Consider the following 22,666-nt stretch of genomic DNA (forward strand, 5'->3'; position numbering starts at 1 on the left):
ACGTGGCCGCCTTGAAATTGTATCACGATGATGTAGTGGTCGCTGCCTAGGTCCTCTAGGGTATTCTGCCAGGTTGCTGTGGATGCGTTTTAGTGGATGTTAGATCGGGCGTTGTGTCTTTGCTGGAGCTAGTGCCCGCACGTGTGGGTCTGTTAGGGTTGGTGATGAGAGTTAAGCCATCCTGCTGCGAGTCAAACCACAGTTTTCTACCTTTGGGAAACACGTAGGAATATCCCCAGGCAGTGTGTGGCGCGTTGAATTCCCCCCGCCCCCGGATAATGATGGGACTTGTGCCGGCGATGTTCAGGGCGCGTTTAAAGAGTGTGAGAAACCTGTGCTTCTGGTGTTTGGGGTTGCTGTATATGTTGAGTACAAAAAGACTTTCGTGTGCCGTGCGTAGCGCAACAGGTTTAATCAATATATTGTCTATACTGGTAATTTTCGTGTCATGTTGCTTGAATGTAAGGTTTCGCCTAACTAAGGTGGTAACAGCGGTCCTCTCCCCTTCGGCATTTCCGATCGAGCGATAGCCCGCCAATTTAGCGAGAACGTGCGTCTCTTGCAATATATAGGTATCGGGTCTATCTTTCTCTTTAAGGTACTGGTGCAAATGTGCTTTCTTGTTTGCGTAGCTTCTACAATTCCATTGCCAAATCGTGTAAGTAGGGTTTCTAGTTATGATGAGATGTGGGGGGTTGGAATGTCGCCGGCTGTATCACGCTGAAGGGGACGAGGTAGGTTGCTGCACACTCGCCACGGGTTCCAGTCCGTTAGCTGGCGGCGAAGTAACCCTAGCCTCCACTGTGAGGAGTCGCTGTTGAAGTTGTTCATTCTGTTGTTGGGTAATATGGCTATACTTTCTGTGCCGGCAGTAAGCGCAGAGATCAGTCGGGATGAGTTGCTCAACCACTCGTTTAATTCTTGTATTGAGTGCTGAATTTTGGCGGTATTTATCGAAAGAAAAATTGAATACTGTGTATTTAAATAAGAAAACCGGCACTGTTACCGATAGCTTTCAGTTAGCCTGTACTTTGAATGATTATTTCGAATCGAGTTTAACGAACGATGATGGTACATTGCCGGAATTCAGTTTAGGTTGTCCTGTCACGCCAATAATTGATATTGTCGTTACACAGGAAGGGATTTGTAACCTTCTTCTAAATCTTGATGAAAAAAAAAATCAACTGGCTTAGATGGCATCTTGAATGTCTTTTTAAAAAGGTATGCTGAATGCTGCTCTTATCATCTAACTGATGTATTTAACAGATATTTGCGTGACGGAGAGCTTCCTAATGACTGGAAATTTGCTAAGGTCGTACCGATTCATAAAGGAGGTGCTAAAGACTGTGTAAAGAACTACAGGCCTGTGTCTTTGACAAGCACGTGCTGTAAAAAACTGGAGCATGTACTTACTGAGCACTTAACAGAATTGATCGAAGAGCACAAACTAATGGGAGAACAACAACATGGTTTCAGGCGAGGTTTCTCGACAGTGACAGTTCTTATGGAGGTTTCACATTTCATTATTCCAATCTTAGATGACAGAGGGCAAGTTGACATTATTTTTCGTCATTTCAGAAAAGCGTTTGACAAAATACTACATCCAAAATTGCTGCATAAACTTAGCACGATCCTGCAGAATGATGAGCTTAAAAATTGGATAAAGGGTTATTTGACACACAGACCAAGTGGGTTGCAATAAAGGCACAATTAGCACGAGACAGTCGGTAGGTTCAGGAGTTCCGCAGGGCTCTGTCATAGGGCCACTGCTGTTCTTACTGTATATAATGATATGAACAGCGGATTCTCGCCCGATGTTTTCATTAGGCAATATGCTGACGACATAGTCATCTACTCAAAGGCAGATTCGAACTACAACCAGGAAAAGCTTAATGAACGTCTGGGCATGATAGCCTCTTGGTGTAGAAAATGGCAAATGGAGTTGAACCCAAGCAAAACAGTTTGTATTCCGATTACAAGAAAAAGCAAGCCTCTCAATTCGTAAGGTCATACATGACTAACCGCTGTGCCGTGTGTCAGAATATAAATACCTGGTTGTTTACGTCACAGATAGCTTGAACTGAAACCGCATTATAGACTATATCTGTAATGAGTCGCAAAAAAAGCTCTGGATGCTTCGTCGGAGGCTTGGTGACGCGACACCTCAAGTAAAACTTACAGCGTATAAAACCGCAGTACTTCCGTTGCTGGAATATGCATGCCCAATATGGAAGCCATATACGTAAAATAATATCGCTAAATGTGAACAGGTTCAAATTGCAGCCTTAAGATTTATTTTCATTTCCTACCGTAGTACGCAGTCTGTAACAAGTCTAACAAGGGCTCATATTCTTACATTGCACGAAAAAATGAATATCAACAGCATGAAATTCTTTTTTCAGATATTCCAGGGTATTTACAAAACAGAGATAACAAAAGTTTTCACTGTAGACACGTCGCATTCACGGACAAAGCACACCAAACACAATAAGCTATGAAGCATAACACAAAATTGTTCAAGAATTCTTTTATTGTATCCGCTTTTGACACATGGAATAAGTTACGGAATGACGATTTACTGTGTAACAATGTTAAAGATTTCAAATGTGCATTGTTGAAATAAATGTGCTTTTTATTTTTCTTCTTTTTTATTTTTTAAATGCCGGTTTCAAATGTAGAACTGAGCTATGAAAAGGTACTCACTTGCTCACCTGTGTTCTGCTGAGTTTTGCTGCAATGTGCGCATTAAATGTTGAATTTTTCGCATTTCTTTTACTTTGTTTGTGTCAAATTGTGAGATGTTGTTCCACTTTTGTATTGAACTTTCAAATTTGTGTGCCCAGTTGAGCAACTCCTGTTTTGGCATCTATGCTAACAGTATGAATAAAAAATAAAAAAAATAGGAAAGTGTTTTCAGAAACTGCTAATGAAGCTTTCTTATAGTATTTTAAACATAAACTTACCACAGTTATGACAGCAAGCTCAGCATCACTTCTTCAGAAACACTCATCGATGTCCACGAAACACGTGTGGCCATTGCACGTCTGACCGAATATGACTGACTTTGTTGAGCTTCTTCATAAAACTTCCAGTTTTTCTTAGAAGTGAAGCTGAGTTTCGAATGTCGGCTCCAAGTGAAAAGCACATCACAGTCGCAATATTGTTACGGTGGGTCCAATCCAGTCAAGCAGCAGCAGTGAAAACAATAGACGGATGAAGAAGAGAAGAACCACGCGCAGCACCGGCATGCATTTACCGTCCATCTCCTGTAAATAAACCTCTATTTAACCTCGTTTACGAGTCCCGTAACAGTGGTGGAGAAGCGGGGTAACCGGAGTACCTAACAACGGAATTACCAAACCTTGGCCCTGGTCAGAGTGGTCGCCTTGCGGGACTACCACCACCCTCAACAGGAGACATGCCTCGTGAAGCCGAAGTTCCGAGGACAATGGCCTATTCGCATCTCTACAAGGAGCCACTCAGCTTGGCGGGACTAGCGAGGAGGACGTGGACGAGTGGCTGAAGCAGTACAAGCGGGTGAGCAAACTTCGCTGTCGCATGTCGTGCTTTCGCTCACCAACACTGCCCTCCTGTGGCACGACAACCACGAGGATACGTTTACGACGTGGGAAACGTTTGTTGAGGAATTAAAGAAGTGCTTCGTGGACTCCACCACCAAGGAGCAGCAAGCTGAAGACACCCTGTCCCAAAGGGCTCAGCTCCCTGGCGAGAGTTGTACTGCGTACATAGAAGAGATTTTAGAGCGTTGTAAACTGGTGAACCCCAGCTTGCCCGAAGAAGGTAAAGTGGGCCATCTTCTTAAAGACATAGCGGAAGATGTGTACCAGTTCTTGATTGCCAAAGAGAACCTGTAATCTGTGACCGACGTCATGAAGCACTGCCGGACGTTCGAAGCACTGAAGATGCGTCGTATAGCGCCGAAATTTGGCCGTTTGGCTAATGTGCCGACAGTAGCCAGCGTCGATGCTAGCCTGTCGTCCGATCTGTCGTCTACGGTACGACAGATGGTACGGGAAGAGCTGCTCCGGTGCCACGAAATGGCCCGTTGCGGCCGTGATGACTCCCGAAGCAATGAGCCCGGACTACCCGCTGTCGTATCACCACCATCTGTTAACGCCGCGAACATGAACAACTACCGAGCTGTGCTTCGGCCGGAGTCGGCAAACCGACCTCGCTCCACGAACGAGCAGACGCACCGGTTCCATTACTTATTCGACGACAACGGGATACAGATATTGTTACGGGGATTATTTATTCGGCAAGCACTGGACGAGCTAACACTGCACACAGTGCACAGGAACGCAGGTCAAAGGCAGCTCCAGACTCTGCCCCACACCAGCAACGTCGTCGTCGTCGTCGTCTTCATCCATCCGGTATCAATGCGGCGCCCGTGCCAGAGTGACCTTTCCATACCCGTCGCATTACCCCGGTCGGCATAGCACCGTCCCGGTGCCTGTTATGGTTAGAAGGGCGTGTCACCATTGTAGGGCTTCAGGCGAGAAACATGTACGATGTCAGTTCTGGGTGTAACAGTCGATGAGTTAGTGGCCGGGGAAATGTCATAGGTGACAGGTGTCACCTGGCGCAAGACTCGGTAGGGCCCAACGTATCGCGACAGAAGCTTCTCGCAAAGGCCAACACGACGAGATGGGAGCCAGAGCAGAACGAGAGAGCCCGGAGGAAAATCGGCATCCCTATGTCGACTGTCATAGAGTGACTTCTGTGCAGTCTGGGATGACGAGAACCGAGCGCGGGCTACTGTACGTGCGATGAGAACACGGGTGATGGCATCTTGAGCGTATGAAGTGGTGGATGGAGGGTCAGGCGCAAGCAGGGTGTCGAAAGGTAGTAAGGGATCACGGCCAAAGAGAAGATAAAAGGGTGAGTAGCCGGCAGTTTCATGACGCGACGAGTTGTAGGCGAAGGTGACGAACGGGAGGGCAGTGTCCCAATCGCTGTGGTCGTCAGAAACGTACATGGAAAGCATGTCCGTCAATGTGCGGTTGAGGCGTTCGGTCAGCCCGTTAGTCTGAGGATGGTAAGAAGTCGCAAAGTTGTGTCGAGTAGCACAAGATCGAAGTAAGTCGTCAACCACACGAGATAGGAAGCAGCAACCACGATCTGTGAGTAAGTGACGAGGAGCGCCATGCTGGAGAATGATGTCGTAAAGAAGGAAATCTGCAACGTCCGTCGCGCAGCTGGTCGGTAGCGCTCGAGTGATAGCATACCGAGTAGCAATATTACAAGGATCACGGCAGCTATCCCATGCCCGCTGACGGAAACGAGGGGTTCGAGCTGCACCGCTCATTTCGGCCTCCTCGTGTGTGCTACAGTTGCGGCGTTCCAGGCCACATCTCCAGATTTAGTGACCGTCGACGGCAATTCCGAGACGCGCCTTAACCGGTGTCCCACCAGTCTAATGATCGACCCTTTTCAACTTCATAGCCAACATGTCAAACTTCCAGTCGTCCACTTCGTCAAGGCAACTACCGGACCTCGTCAGCAGCCTCCGACCGCAGCTTAACACCACCGCCTGCTTCACGTGCTCCGCGGTCGCCATTGCCGCGGCGTCGCCTTCGATCACCACCACCGGAAAACTAGGCAGTGCGGCCGATGGGGGTGAGGTCGCTGGATACTGTGCGCTGCCAACCGATATACCTCCGTGAGCCTTCATGCTGAAAAACAAAGTTCACGTGTGCGTTGACAATGTTCCTACTATGGCTCTTGCAGACACTGGGGCAACAATTTCCGTGATGAGCCTTAGGTTTAAAGCTCTACTGGGACAAAAAGTTACGTTTTCGTAGAACAAAATGTCGACGTTTTGTAGTGTTAGTGGTGACACACTGTGCCCGGTCGGTTTTTGTACTGCAGATGCATGTTTGTGTGGCACAACATTTGCCGTAATTCCTCGAGCTACGCACGACGTTATCTTAGGCATACATTTCTTGCGGGAGTCTGGCGCTACTGTTGACTGTCGAACTGGGGAGCTTCCGGTACATCCCGAGGCAATGACCGCACTCGTGGAAAACTGGCCGCGTCATGAAAGTGTATTTTGTTTTGCCGAGGATGTCGTTGTTACAGCGTGGTGCACCGTCTGTGTTCCGGTAATTTGCTCCGGTACAGCTCCAACTACATTCGACGCCGCAACAGAACCTCTCCACTCAGCCTGTGTAAGGAAGAACGTGCTGGTGCCACATTGCTTGGTGTCGGTAGTTGACGGGCGCTCTGGATTATGGACGATGAATTACACGGCACAGCCCCTACTTCTACCTTCTGGCATGGAGCTCGCACTCTTCACAGAAGCAAAACCGGCTTTACTGGCTGTACTCGAGGCTGCTGCAGACGAGTCCTTCCATTCGGGTCCTTCGGACTCGGAACTACTACAGATGGTAAGCAAGTCTCTTAGCACGAGTAGGCGCCACACGTTACTGGCCATTTTATCCAAGCACTCGCAAGTCTTCGACTTCTCGCAAAACAATCAGGCATCCTCTATTCCAGCGTCTCGAATACGCCATCGTATCAACACCGGATCAACGCACCCTATACGACAGAAGGGCTACCGGGTATCACCGACTGAACGAAAAATAATTAGCGAACAAGTTGAGCAAATGCTGCAAAAGGGAGTAATTCAGGAGTCCGCGAGTCCTTGGGCCGCACCCGTCATTCCCATCAAAAACAAGGACGGCAGGTGGTGATTTTGTGTCGATTACCGTCGGCTCAGTGTCATTACTAAGAAAGATGTCTACCCGCTTCCGCGTATAGACGATGCGTTGGACTGTTTCCATTCCGCTTCTTACTTTTAGGGGCGAAGCTCCTTAAGGCGGCACCCGTTCGTCCCTCGTAGTCGTAGTAGTAGTGCGTAACAAGTCTTACGCTTTGACCTCCAAGGTGGTGCCGGTGGGAGATTTTTCCTGTGCGTTGTTGAACAATAAAAAATTCGCAGTGTGCGCGTTAACTAAAAACCGAATTCTTCTGTCTCTCATTCCCCATTAGCAGCCAGTGGCATGTTCCAGTAGGAAACGTTAGTAGAAGTAGAAGTGTAAGTGTTAGCTAAAAGCCGACTTCTTCTGTCTCTCATTCCCATTAGCAGCCATTGTTTACCTCCAAGGTAGTGCCTGGTGAGATTTCTCCTGTGCGTGATTAAACAATAAAAATTTTGTTCAAAACGCCGTTGATTGATGAAATAAACCAACGAAAGACGCCAGATGTTTTGTAAAAGCAAAACGAAAGAACGGCAGATGTTTCTAAAGCAAAGCGAAAAGACGCCAGCTGCCTAACGAAACACGCCAGATGTTTTCTAAAGCAATGGTTTTCTAAACAATGAGAATTCACAGCGTACATGTAAAATTAAAGTGAGCTGCAAGTCGTCATAACTCATCGAACCTTTAGTATAAACGCGCCCGATCTCACGTCGGTGATGGTGTACTGGGCAGAATTCACGGAAGATTCACGGTTTACCGACGAACCTCCGCCGCTTCGCCCACTCATCATCATTCACTCCGTGGATATGCTGTGATTTTTTTCTTCCGTCGACTTAAGATCTGGCTATTGGCAAATCCCGATGCATACCGAGGATAAAGAAAAAAACGGCGTTCGTAATACCCGATTGGTTTGTTGAGTTCAACGTTATGCCATTCGGCTTGTGCAACGCGCCCGCCACCTTCGAACGGTTCATCGATACCATTCTCCGGGGTTTAAAATGGGAGATATGCATGTGCTATCTCGATGATGTCATTATCTTTGCACGCACATTTAACGAGCACAACGAGCGTCTAGGCATTTTGCTAAGCTGCATAGAAAAGGCTTGTCTTGTGCTCAACTCCAAGAAATATCATTTCGTTGAACGCCAAGCCTTGGTGCTACGACATGTTGTGGACAAAGACGGCGTCAGGCTCGACCCTGCAATGACAGAGGCTGTTGTAGCATTTGAGCCACCTCAGTCTGTCAAAGAACTTCGCAGCTTCTTGGGACTATGCTCCGACTTTAGGCAATTCATTCCTCGCTTTGCTGACGTCGCTTACCCCTTCACAAGCCTCCTGCACAAGAACGCCCCATTAGAGTGTACGTCCGAGAGTTCAGCTTCATTTCCGCAGCTGAAGTTCTTGCTGACGTAACAGCCGATATTTTACAGGTACAGGTACGACCTTCAAGGTCGTACCTGTACGGGCGTCAGTTTACGACCGTCACGGACCATCACTCCCTGTCCCGGCTGGTCAATCTTCGGGATCCATCAGGACGCCTTGCACGATGGGCTCTGCGTCTGCAAGAGTACAACTTCACTGTCTCATACAAGAGCTGACGATGACATGCTCACGCTGACTGTCTTTCCAGGATGCCTCTCCGTACAACGGAATGTGATGCTGATAGCTTCAACCACGTAATCGCAACCGTACAACGAGATTTCCGAGACGTCGCAACCTTCGCGAGACAGCAAAATGAGGATCCGGCTTAGAGCCTCTTTCCTCTGCCGCGAAGGACTCATCAGCATGTAGTTTTTGTGTCCGGGATGGAGTGCCAAATAAGAAGAATTTCTCCGCGACAGGTGCACGCTACCTTCTGGTGGTGCCAGAAGCCCTTCGCTCTTCTGTTTTACGTGTCGTGTACGATGACCCAACTGCAGGTCATTTAGAATCCATGTGGACACTCCACCGTGCCTAAGAAAGATTTTGCTGCCCTCAAATGCGCAAGACAACGTAGACATACGCAGCCAGTTTCGCTGAGTGTCAATGTCACAAAAGACCTACCTACACTCCCTCCGGTTGCCGGAGGGAGTGTTGCAATGCAATGCTGTATTGCATAATACTTCGACATGGCCTCCCTCGTGTGATAATTAGTGACCGTGGCCGTCAGTTCACAGCCGATGTGGTTAAAGAACTGCTGCGACTGTGTGCCTCCAACCTTTGACCTTGGAACCATTGAGGGTGCCTCAATCCCAACGAGGAGGTGCACTCGGCTGCACGAGGTTTGACTGACCGTGTACCGGGTAACGCGTCATCTCCTGGGCGATCCGAGCCTCTCTGCTCGTACAACGAGATATGCAAGCACCACTATCTCTCAAGAAGAGTGTTGCCTCTACCACACTCCTCGCTATGCAGGGCCCAAGCTGTAACTCTCAGACTGCTACAAACAAGCACTTACCCGAGCCCTGCGGCACTGCACACAATGTACCCTGAACGGTTCCCAAGCCCGGACTGCCCGCTGTGTAGTGGTTATGCGGACTTCGAGCATGTCCTGTGGGGCTGCGCCTCTGCCGGTCCCCCTTTCACCCAAGCGGAAATGAAGAGGCTCATTAAGGCCCAGGACCAGACCTCTCAAATCCTGGCCGTCCAGAGGGCCCGCGCGAGGGCCGTCAGGTTTAACCTGATGGTCCCCGAGTGGACATGGCCAGGTGACGTTGAGTTTACTCGCGTCTGTTGTGGACCGAATAAAGTTGTTTCACTCACTCACTCCAACCTTTGACATTCAACGCTTTTCACCCCCAGACCAGCGGCTTGACTGAGCGCACAAATAGAACCCTAGTGAAGATGATACCTATGTACGTTAGCTCGGACCACAAGAACTGGGACGAAGTGCTTCCGTTCGTCACATACGCCTGTAACACTGCGCAACATGAGACCACTGGATACAGCCCGTTTTTCCTTCTTTACGCTCATCCAGCGAGGTACACTTTGGATACTATATTTCCTTTCTGTAGCCATGACGACGCTTGTATCGCGGAGACCCTTTGCCGGGCGGAGGAGGCTCGGCGACTCGCTCGAGTGCGTACTCTGGCTTCACAAAAGCGGTCGAAATAGCAAGACAGACACCGGGAAGTAACTTACCAGCCTGGTGACATAGTGTGGTTATGGACTCCTGTAGGTAAACACGGACTGTGCCAAAAACTACTCGCCGACTATGTTGGGCCGTTTGTCGTCACTGAGCGTCTTAGTGAGGCGAGTTATAGAATTGCGCGCCTCACTGCCAATGGAAGACGGTCATCAAAGACCGAAATCACGCATGTATCCCGTCTAAAGCCGTACACTCAGCGACTGCCCAGCTGACTTCTCTCCCGGAGGGCTTCGTCTACGAGAGGAGCAATGTTACCGTGGGTCCAATCCAGTGAAGCAGCAGCAGCGACGACAATAGTTTGGTGAAGAAGAGAAGAATAACGCGCAGTACCGGCACGCATTTACCGTCCACCCCGTGTAAATAAACCTCCATTTAACCTCGTTTACAAGTCCCGTAACAATATGATAAGAATAACGTACAAGAAAAGCAGTTTTACAATTGACTCACGATTCATTCGTTGAGTAAATAAAATGGCAGCAAGTCTTTATTTAAAAGGGAAGTCTCCGTCTCAACAAACCTTTTTTTTTATTTTTGTGGTGTTTGAATGCAGAATTGCACAATATTGCGAACGAAATGTCTTCAATACGGGGTGAATGCCGGTCACGGCGATTGCTTGACTGGTAGCAACCAATGCATCATTAAAAATAAATTCGCTGCGGGCATTCAACAGCAGGCTGCGGCGGCGATATTTAGATAAGAGCGAATCGCAAAAAAAGACGGAGAGAGGAATCGTAGGCTCAGTTACTGCAATTTAAGCAACACAGTGGCCGGTGCTGCTGCTGCTTCTTCTGCTGGAGATTCTGCAAGGTGTGATCTCCTGGCTAGTTGCTCGATAAAAGCGGGTCTGACTCTTGTGACGCAAGGTTTTTAATCTGTAAACGTATTCAATTTTTGTGTTTACTATGACGAAGACCAACGAAAATTATCAGCTTTATTACGACTGCTGTATGCACTTCCCTTTTCTGTAATATTATGAACAATGAGCAATCCAATAATATGAATAATAAGCTGCCAACGACAACAGCAGTAATTTTATACAGCTCCGGTTACATATCGCTGCTGAATCACATGAACAAATATATTAGAGAACAAAAATGTCAACTAGCTAACATCTTTACTATATATGACGCATCAATGTTACCTTCATCGAGAGCTGCACTTCGCACAGGCGCCACAGCGGATGCATGACGCACGATGTACTTGCGCACATTTGACGTGGCACTACATAAGACCAATGAGCAAATGGGATCAGAAAGCAGAGCAATCAGTGGAGGGGCACAGTATATGAGCACGATGCTGGCTTTACAAATTGTTAAAAATTAAGCAGCAAAACTCATTTTGGAGACTGTCGCTATTCAGAAAGTCAGATTGCCGAGTTTGACGTCCTAAAAACAAGACACATGCCAACACGCGCGCCGCACAAATTCAAGTTCACCCCAAAATAATTTCATCGGCAGGATTTTTCTTTGTTTCATTTCCACCAAAACTCTAACACCAGTATTTTTGCATCCCCCCGCCGTCAGAATACGGCGTGCTCAGACCCAGAGTTGAATCCTGCAGCCTCACACTGAGAAAAACAATGCCATTGCAGCTATGTCCAAGCGGCTCGTTATGATATCATGTAATTATCAAACATTGCGTCTACAGTACTCGATAACAATGAAGAAACCGCAAAGAATCACTGGAATAGTCGTATATATTAGGCCCCGGTCCAATGAAACGGTGCTAACGTCTTGGGTACTTGTAAGTGCAGTTTTATTTACTTTTTTACCATGGAAAAATTTCGTCCTTCTTCTTAGAGTAAAAAAAAATGTAAATGCGAAGTATAGCGACCTACCATGCAAGCAGATCGTAACAGCCTTCAACTGCTAACAATATTATGCTTCTTTGGATTGCTGCATTGTATCATTCACCAGAAATGCACAACACAGTTTTTAGCCAATAGTTAAGGTGCCACGCGCGATTCAATATTACACAGCTTGTCGAACAACACGAACTGATTATCTCGGTGACACCTGTCAAGAGAGACGAAAGCGCCTGCACTGTATGAGAGTTTAGAATAAATGCGAGCAAAACTACAACACGGGCGATGATGACAACAAGGATAAGTGCGCGCGTACTCGTATAGTTATTTCAAAAGCCGTCAAAAAATATTTTGACCGTTCAATACCATCCTTCATATACATCAGCGCAAGCATGCAACAATGTGAACGGTAACAGCGCGAACACATAATGTGAAGAAAGAAGAACTCACCGAGGCTGGCATGATGCGCCGGGCAGTGTCCACAGTAAGCGCACCAGCTAGACTGAAATGGCCCAAAGCGTCGCGTAATCCTGCGTCAACAGCTTCTGTGTGCCCATCGCACGTCCAAAGGAATGTCGCTATGTCCTTGCAACACCAATTAATATTGAGATAAGGGTATTTTTCCATAGAGGCAGAGTGCCCGCAAACACGGCACGCTCAACGAATCACAGCAACCTATCAAACATCTGCCGCTGCCGCGTAATGCGCAAAAACTAACCTATCTCGTGCCAAAAACGCAACCCCCTTCCCTTCTAACAACATTTTTGAACTCGCGCTTTTCCCTTCTTTTCTGTCCGCAAAAAAACAAAACACTGGGGAAGCGTAATGCAACGAACGGAGAGCGTAGCAGCCCCTAGTCTCTTTCAAGCACGCTGGAGAGAGTGCGTATTTAGTTCCATGCACATACCTCTTCGCAGCATTGCTCGTCATTGCAGCTGACACCTGCGCATGCGTATACACTGAAGCTCGCGCCTACAAGTTACAACAGGCGGGAGCGTAAGCTGGGCTGTAACCAGAATTTTCTTTAACCCTGCAATGCCCAAAAGGCGTTCTGCCTTCAGAAAAATTGTGAAAAAACACTCAATATATTTACTCTTCTTGTAGAGTTCATTTTAAGAAATAAAAGGGTGAAATTTTATTTCGATCATAACATAATTAAGCCTTAATTAAAATTAATTAATTAATTTGATTAAATGAATAACTCAGTGTAAATTCATTATAACATGTTAAATATGCAATAATGGCTTTTCCATGAAGCTTTGACGGGCTTATTACCTCTTTTGAGGCATTATTTTTAATGTATCATATATGATACACTGGGTTTTACAGGGTTAAGCAGGCCATATCCACGCGCCACTAATACTGCAGGCCGTCTATAAGGCGCCGGTGAAGGGTGCACGTTTTTTATATACACTTGTCACGGCTAACTCCTTTCTTAAGGCCTGCTATAGCCGGGAGTTCTTGTGAATTTTGAAGCTTCCCGCCAACAGTGCGTCCGCTACCATGGAGTTTTTTAAGAGTGTAATAAACTACTCTTGATACTATTTAACATGGGCGTACCTATTAACGTAGGTAATTCGATCCGCTCTACCTCACCAACCAGAAACAATTTGACCAGGTCCATAGCTGCCGCTCTGAGACCCCTGCCTGTAATCTCGGAAGTTCCCCAGGGAAGTGTACTTGGCTCTGCCTTGTTTCTTATACTGATCAGTTATATTGTTTCATCATTTGACACCTCCGCCATAAACTTAAAACTGTTTACAGATGCCGGCATGCTTTACAAGCCAATTAAACGTGGAAAGGACCAAGGGTGCCTGCAGAACAACCTAAAGTCTTTGAAACACGTGGTGGATGCAGGCAAACAATAAAAAATCAGTTGTTATGCGAATCTCAAATAAAGTTAGCATTTGACTGTCTAGGTACAGCTGAAATAACAGTCCCTTGATTTAGGACAACAATTTTAAATACTATCCCTAACCGCGATCGCGTGAAATGAGAAAAGATAAGCAGGACCGATTAGGAGCAGGACCGCGCATTCCTCGTGGCAGCCTAGTATTGTACCCCATATCCGCGAGGGAGCTTCATAGCACGTTTGCGCCTGTGTAAGGGGCTGGGTAAGACGCTGTGGCCTCTCCCCCTTACACTCTCTCAGCATTCACGTGATGGCGTCGTGGAACGAGATTCTGCAGACGCGCGATGAACCCACGTGGCGTGCTTCAGCAAGAGTTGGAGCACGCCCTTTTCGTACCAGTTGTAATTCCAGCGAAGCCTTGGAACTTAATACGGATCCTCCGTTCCTGTGCCGTCTATTGGGTTATTCGGCTTAATTCTAAAAGAACGCTGCTCGTGCTGCTGGGAATCCGTGCTGTGCCTCTGCGGTCACATTTGGGCGATTCCGTTCAATACACCCGTTTCTTCACTATATATATATATATATATATATATATATATATATATATATATATATATATATATATATATATATTATTTATTTATTTATTTATTTTTCCTTTATTATAGAATGTAATGTGATTATTGCCATATGGGGTCGTCGACAGATGATGTGCGCCCGTTGCTTGGATTTAGGCGGAAGTATCAAACTTTTTAAATTTTCTTTTCTTTTACAGAAATAAACGTGAGCGAGTTGCTGCATTTTCTGAATATTACCCGTTGCACGTTCCATTTGCACGATGCCTTAAAAACTGTCAACGTTTCACCGCAAGGGGGAATAAACGAGTTTGACAGCAACAAATTGTAGGGTTATACGAAGTCAGTCTGGCAGTTAACTGTTTTGTATCCTATCTCCTGTAACTACAAAACGCCTTTAAGAGAATACGGCCGCTTCAGGGAGAGATGCTCTCCGCATAGTCACTTCGCGTTGCGAGCGCAGCTCGTAGAAGGGTATACGAGCCGCCTGCTGTGATGGCGGTCGAGATAGCGCGCGCGCCAGCTGTCGCGACCGCGCCCTTAGACTCAAAGTTCAATGTTGCTGCTCGCGCTACACGCCCCCCCCCTCGTCGCGTCTTTTCATAGTCATTAAAAACGGGCGGGGCGTTTCCTGTCTGCTCCGAAGGCAGGCCTCCCGAGCGGGGTGATGTTATGACATGCACCCTCCGAGCGACGGAAATGGGCCGGATCGTTTGATGTCTGCTTCGGCCACGTTCAGCGCTCCCATTCCCACCTTTCTACCCGCGGTAGAACATACGATGCGCCGGGGGTTCTTATCAATTTGAACCTAATACCGGAGGGACATGACGGCAACGGCGATGGTGAAAACCAGTGGAGGTTGTCCATATAATCGCTATCGCACTAATATGGACGTAGGTATAGACCATTTTTTCGTGGGCGCCGCCATGTTACCTAGCGGGCGGCGCCGTCACCGCTCTGGCAACCGACTGGCATGTGCGAAGCTCTGCGCTTGTATGGAAGGTATGTGAAAAGTTGCAGTTGCATTCGTTTATTTTTGCTCTGGCGCGCGCGCGCAATCTCGTATCAAGTGATGCAGTTTAGGTAGAAAGTCCGTGAGACGTCCTGAAAAGATTTCATCCATTAAGGGTCAATGATGTTAATATACAGCGATGCGAACGTTTCGCAAGTAGTCGTTATCATATATTTTCGGCACTGTCTGTCGGTAAACCACGCAAATATTTCGACTCGTTCTAGCTTTGAAGGGAGTGCTGGAACTCTTCGGTGATATAACGAATTTTTTTCTTGCATTGTATCTTTTAGTCTGTTTTTTCCTTCTGGGTTTTTTTATGCTGTTGCACCGAATACCGCTCATACATGCGGTCGTGCGTGAGCGCACAGCCTCGATTTTGTGGGACGGATGGCATCTGTTTGTTGCTCACGAACTGTCTGCTATCTTCTTTCTCAACTTTTAAGTGACCGCTTATTACTCGCTCGTTTAATGGCCACCGGTGCGAACTGGTACATAAAAACGATGCCGATGTTGACATACTGGCGCGCATCTTTTTTTTTGTCTTTTTAGAGTCACGATGTTTCATAGGTTTACAGCGGTGATAAAGTGAAAATGCTTAGAAGGTTTCTTCTGTTGGTGAGGTACCAAGCGCGCCAGGCTTGGTGCCTCACCAGCATAAGAAATGATCGCCATCGGAGGTGATTCGTGAGTGAGTGAATAAACTTTAATAAAACATCCGGCATGTTTGTGGTCTGGGCTAGACAGCACAGGTAGACACCTGGAGACCTTGTCACCCATAGCCTCCCCAGCCTGCTGGATAGCCCATCTTTGGTCTTCGGCCTCCGAGCTGAGCAGCGCAAGCCGCCACCGCTCCCGGATGGCCTCAGGAGAAGTTGTTGATAGGTTGGGAAATTTCCTCAGTATATGTTTGTACGAAGCCCATTCTGTTGTTCATAGTTTGCATTTGTTGTCGAGGTATAGGTGTGGGTAGCTCCTGTGGAGGTGCACAGGGTTTGGGTAGGAGTTTGTTTGTAGCTGTGTGTATTCAGATGCTTGCTTCCTGTCTAGACTCGAGTGAGGTGCGGGAAAGACGGGCCTCGTCTCTCTGTAGTGTTGTGTGTATTCTGTGTAGCGTGTAAATCTGTCTTTGTGTGGTACGTCGGCGCCGCCAAGGATGTTCACCGAGGTGTCCCTTCGTATTGCGCGGCGGGTTGATTCTCGCGTCAACTCGTGGCCATGTCGTTTGGATTGAAGGTATCAGTCTCTGTGTACGCTGGGAACCATATTAGGTATTTGGGTTCATCTACTTTTTTAGTTCTTGGCTATTAAGGAGGATTTTGAGGGCTTGTTGTGAAATCCGTCCTTGCATGAAATTTCTCATAGCTACTTGCGAGCCACTCAGTATGAATTTGTATTTGTTGGAGGCGATAGCCATAGCTATGGCCTCCTCCTCAGCCTCCTCTATGTTCTTGGTTGTGACAGTGCACGCGTTAATACACATGCCCGACGTGTCAATCGCGAAAGCAGCGTGGGGCTTTGTTCAGCGTATGGTCTAGCATCTTCGAAAAGAGATTGATTGTTTGTGCCGTGGGAATATTATTTTTTAAATAACTTCGTCTACCAGATGTACTCTTTTTGCGAAATTCTTACTGTCGTTCGTAAACCTAAGCAGCAATATTGATAGTCACAGAAACATACGCAAGCGTAAAAACGTGGTTTTTGTTTTGCGCTTAGAAGAGAATTAAGTAGGTTGTACATCACTGCACGGCTTGTCGGACACGGTTCTTGACCACGTAAAAACTTATCTTCCTCAGGTAATTGCTCTACACACGAAGCGACGGAACGTTTTTATGTGTATATCACACATCCTATACGATACACACAATTTTCTTACAAAAATGGTAACCTCACAGCAACGATCTCCCCACGTCATTTTCCGCGTAGCGCTCAGTGAATGTGCGAGTTTTACAAGTCTGGTGCAGAGCACAAATAAACGTATGATGGCGGTTACCCTGCAGCGAAGTCAGGGATTCCTCGTCCGTTCTTAAATAGCCACATAAAGTGCAACGATTGCCGTGCTGAGTCGAGCTACGAGGCTATTTGTTATACCTACCACATCATATTAAAATATAATAATAAAACGAAGAGAAAACAACACAGGTGGCTACTCGAGTGGTGCTTAGATATCTCGCACTTTACCGCACAGGGCCGTACTTGATCGCTTATGATTGTTCGCCTATCTGGCCATATCCGATTGTCATTTGACTGTGTGGGACACTGAGAATATAGGATATATTGTGGCACTTGCCAATTTAGAACCTGTGACGTAACACAAATGGTGTACCTTGAAGAGTCCGCAACCGCAAACACTCCGCGCTTGTTGATGCACGTCGCATGCTTATTCAGACAGCAGTTTCCTTTTTTGTGTAGTTGTTATAACAACCAAAACGACCCAGTGGTTTCCTGTTGACCTTGCTCTGGCTGACAGCGCAATAAAAGAGAACGAAATCCGCAGGTCGACCTAAAACACGCAAGAATTGTTCGGCGACGACATTCATCCAAGCACCAGCCCGCACACTCCGCAACCTTGCGCAGGAGCCAGAAAGGAAGAAAGCGCTGTTTGCAAGCCCAGTCCTCCTTGCCCGATACAAAGGTCTATAGTCAACAGGCTATGTGTATTGTTGCAGTCTGGCAACATGATTGATTTTCTGTGGTTAAATTTTATAGCTATATTCGCGTCGTTAATGATCAGGTGCTCAATCCTAAAACCACTGCTGACCTAAGATATAACAGGGTTGGGTTTCGATCATCTAGGTGGAGCTTGGCTGAAAGACTTACGTGTCAAGTGGCATTATAAAAACGATATCATTTCTCAGTTTACGTGTTCTGTAAAAACGAATGCAAGTTCTTGATCCGATTAGCATCGTCAAATTATAAAAGCGTGTCACGAAATCTTCATATTCTGGAAAAGAACCATTTCATTGCTCAGAACATATAACAAATAGTACATGTAGTCACTGGATAAGCAAAAAACTTGATATCGGGTCCAGAATCTAAAAACCTTTTCATTTATGCATTGCGATCAAGTGTCACTAAATCCCAGTTACTATGTCACTATGAAGGCTGCAGTAGGATTGCTAAATACTAAACGTTTTACTAAACGTTTTGCTAAATACTAAATACTAAAGCTTGCTAAATAAAAAGTCAATGTACAAGCAATGCATGCGGTACACTGATAAATGCAGGTTCTAATATTTCAGCGTTATCTTTATTCGTCGCGTTAGATCCGGAATAAACTCGAGTAGTCGCATGGGGCACGCAAGCTGATCAGAAAAGTCGAAAACAAATAGGGAGGTTGCGACATATTTCGGCGCACTCGGCGCCAAGCGTCCATTCAAATCTCACAGGACGGTTAAAATGCCAAAAGAAGTGTAACTTGTCACCTCATTTTGACTTATCACCGTACCAACGTAGTAGTCAGTGCCAACTGCTTATGAAATGAATGTGCAAACGACGTGGCATCCCCATCGAAAAATCTCATATGACACGTATGAAACATATCCAATAATTTCGTATGATTATATGGGAACACGTATGATTCATATGTGTTCATACGAGATTATTGGATACGAGGCATATGTGTCATATGAGAATTTTCGATAGGGTATGGTACGGCTCCTCAATGGAACGGCAATTTGAGAACAACTTTACCCTTAAACCGCGTCGCATATACGGCCTGGGCCACAGTCGGCGGCTTGTCGAGCATGAAAACTATTATGTGGACCGTAAGGGCGTTTTGAAGCCGCGCGGTACGGTCTCAAGGTGCTACGCAGAAGTGCTGGTCAAGATGAATTTCTCTAATTATCACATCGTTTGGCGAAAAAGAGGAAATAAGCGCGAATGCTCATCCCGACTGCAAACGAGACGCTGCCACGGGATCGTGATCGCAGGGATGTTACCATCTGCGGATTTTATTTTGACCCATGTCGGATCGCAGTGGGACCTGTAAGTTGACGCATACTCAACGTGGATGGCGTCATTACTCTGTACCTTGAGTGGGTGATTTTAAAACACATTTGTCGATCGTTCTCGTCTTCTCTTGAATGCAACCCGTTGAGGAAAGCAGAAAGGAGGAGGTGACCACCAGTTCACTGGCAGCTGGCGCGTAGCTATTTGGCGTTAGGAGATTGAGGAAGGGGAGCCGACGCATTGGGGGTTAGCTGCCTGGTTAACGCGAAGAGTTTGGTTGTGTGAGTGGGTATGCATAACTGTCGGTATGCACTTATATATGCGTACGTCAGCCTGTTTTAAGGCGAAAACATTAGATGCCTCATCAAACACTGACTGGCGTCCCGCATCGCCGTTCCCCATCGGCGGCACCAACACGATGATGCAAAAATTCTTCCTCACATGATGACACCACCTCATGACGTCATCATGGCATCATACATAGCAAGCAAATTGAAGTCATCAAGATATCACTGTGACATCACGTGATTACGTCAATAAATGACATTATTTCTTCGTCAAAGGTGGGCCAATCCCAGAGGCCGTGCAAAGCAAGGTGAGGTGCGAAAGGCCTGTGTAGCGCACTAGCGCGGGCTACAAGAATCCGGCCAGGAAAAGAAGACGACGACGTTGAAGCAATCAGCACGTGACGGTCGCGCGTGTTCTTGTTCGTTTCCATGCCTGCAATGCATCCGATACTGAAGGCGTTGCAAAACCGCTCTAGTGGCGTAACGCTTTCGAAAGGGGGGCGCGGAAGCTTCAATAGGTCGGCTGGTCGTAGCCCTGATGATGGTGCAGCGTCATCGTCATTGTTCATAATCGTAACTTTACCGCCACCACGCCACGCCAGAGCCCAAGGCGCCAGCGAGGACGAAGGAACTCACGATCCTGGCAGGAATGGCTGCCGTAGCCACCGCCGCTCCGCTTCGGCTACATGATTTCTAATAAAGTGGCGAGAATGGCGCTGCTACGTCGGCCGCCATGACGTCGTCCCACGTCTCTCTCACTCGCTACTATGGTGCCACGACGAGCCCGGCTTTCACCGAACGGCCCGCTGTCATGTTTCCGATAATGTGTCCGGCAGTGAAGAATTTAACCCAGTATACAGCTGAGCGTTGTTCACGCAGCTCGGTGCTGTTCTAACGCTCAATAACGTTGCCGCACAGCCGGTGATTCATGCCTCCAGCCGCAGTCACATGACGACCTCTGTGCTGCGGTACTTCCTGCTATGGCGAAAGTACCACCCGCTTCGGTGGAGCCGCCCCGTATACCAGCTTTCCCCTTCGTCTATGCGAGTGGTACCTGCCGGGCGATAGCTTCACTTGATCCTGACAGTACTTTTCTTATTATGACTCATTCTACCTCGGATACGTCCACATGATCCATGCCTGCGCCCGACCACCACGACGAGGCAGAAAACCAACCTTCCTGTGCTTCGACGTACGAGCTACACTCGGACACTGTATTGTCCCAGTCTAGGGCCACCGTGCGTGCCAGCATCCACCTATGGCCGCACTCATGCTGGCAACCCTGACACCATCCAGTACAGTGGTCCGCATTGCACAATCGATCGAACAACTGCCATCCGTATACCGTGAACATCCATTATACACCACGGCACTTGGGTTGACGTCGACGACGACGTGAACGCTTTATGACCACACCGGCCTTGCTGAGTCTTCTCTTGACGTCATTGTGTGCTCAAGAATCTGTACCGGCTGTCACCTTCGTCGATCGGGTCCCTGCAGTGCCCCGCGTACTTTGGTATGGTTACGACACCTGTGTCCTCGAAACCATTTGCTTCTTTCAGTTGCTTTCCATGGTCATGAGCCTCGCCCACTACGCAGCTGCCAAAGCCGCCGCCAGACTTACTGGCTCCTGATGGCTCTTGCACATTGACGACCTGAACTGCCTACGGACGCTCTTGTCTGGCGTCATGAACACTCCTGTGTATGCTCCCCTGTAGCGGGAGACAGCAGGATAAGGATGTCGTTACCTTGGCATAAAAGACCCACTGCTTTATTCCATGGTCCACGCGCTCGCCCTCTGCGTGCCTCTGTAGACTTCACTGCCAACGCTGCGTTGGCCCGCCAGCACACAACACCTCCATAGTTTTTCATTTAGGACAAATGCCTCCAGGGTGTGGGGTAGTAATCTGTGCCGTCATTATCACCATCATTATCCAGCCGCTGCGGCGCGCTTCTTTCGATGCTCATGCCAAGACCTCGAGACGCTAGCCAGAGAGAACGTGCTCACGTTCCTGGCAGTCTGGACGCTGCACACCCCCGCCGCTCCGCTTCGGCTGTTCGCCTTCCTATGAAGTGGCGAGAAAGGTACAGCAACGTCGGCCACAGTCACGTCGTCTGACGTCCCTCTCCCGCTTGCTACTGATGTCAAGGCGCTCCTCTTCTGTTCTGTAATTGTTGCCTTCTGCTTTCACAGCGGGCAGCCTTCTCAATCCATCAGTCCTCTGCGCAAGAACGGCGCCGAGTCCTACGCCTTTTGCCACAGAGTGAATGATTTCCGTGTCGGCGTATTCGTCGAAATGCACAAGCATTCGTGTGGTGCGCAGGCACTGTTTTAGTTATTGAAAAGCTTGTATTGACGCCCTTCCCACTCGAATTCCACGTCGGCCTTCGTGAGGTGCGTTACTGGCTCGGCGATTCGTGCAGCCTTCTTTTCGATGGGTGGCGGGGAGGCAGCGCTGGCAGCTGCTCTCTGCATGTCTGAGCGCAATCCATACTTGCGAGTGACGTGATTCCTAAAAAAGGAGCTTCTCGCAGGTAAAGCGGCACTTTTCTGACATCAAGGAGAGGTCGTAGGTCCTGATTCATCGACGCGCAGGTTCAAAGCGCGAGAGGTGTTCGTCGAAGTTGAATGCAAACACAACAACTTCGTCCAAGTGCTCGAAGCAAACCTGCCACTCCAAGCCAAGAAGTGCTGTATTCATATATCTTTGCAAAGTCGCAGCTGCCGAGAAAGAAGAAAGGGCACGACATTAAACTCGAAGGGGCCGTCTGGTGTTGTAAAGGCAGTCTTCTCTCGGTTTCTCGTCGACTTCGATATGGCAAAAGCCTGTCTTGAGGTCGATCGACGAGAAATACTTCGCGTTGCGGTGTCGATTAAGGGCGTCGTCTATCCGCGAGAGAGGATGATACACGTCCATCTTAGTGATTTTGTTCGGACGAGGATAGTCGACGCGGAAATGAAGGGGGTTTATCTTTTTTTATTAACACCACGGAAGGCACCCACGCACTCTTCGACGGCGCGGTGATGCAGTCGTGTAGAATTTCGTCTACCTGCTTCATTACAGACTCGCGCTGTCATGTCGAAACTATGTAAGGGCTCCCATAGATTGGTCGGGTATTTTCTTCTCCTATGATGCGATGTCTTGCGACTTGTGTTTGTGGAATTGTTGACGACAAAAGCAGTCGGTGTATTGCAGGAACAGGGCTTTGAGCTGGTCTCCATTATGCTTCGGAAGTATCGGATTAACGTCGAAGGCTGGTTAGGTGCCTCGGATTGCCACCACAGGTTCAATGGCATCAAAGAGGGAAAAGTATTGCTGGCGTCCACGAAGTCATCGA

Source organism: Rhipicephalus sanguineus, chromosome 9 (genome assembly GCF_013339695.2).
Source record: "Rhipicephalus sanguineus isolate Rsan-2018 chromosome 9, BIME_Rsan_1.4, whole genome shotgun sequence".
NCBI lineage: Eukaryota > Metazoa > Arthropoda > Arachnida > Ixodida > Ixodidae > Rhipicephalus > Rhipicephalus sanguineus.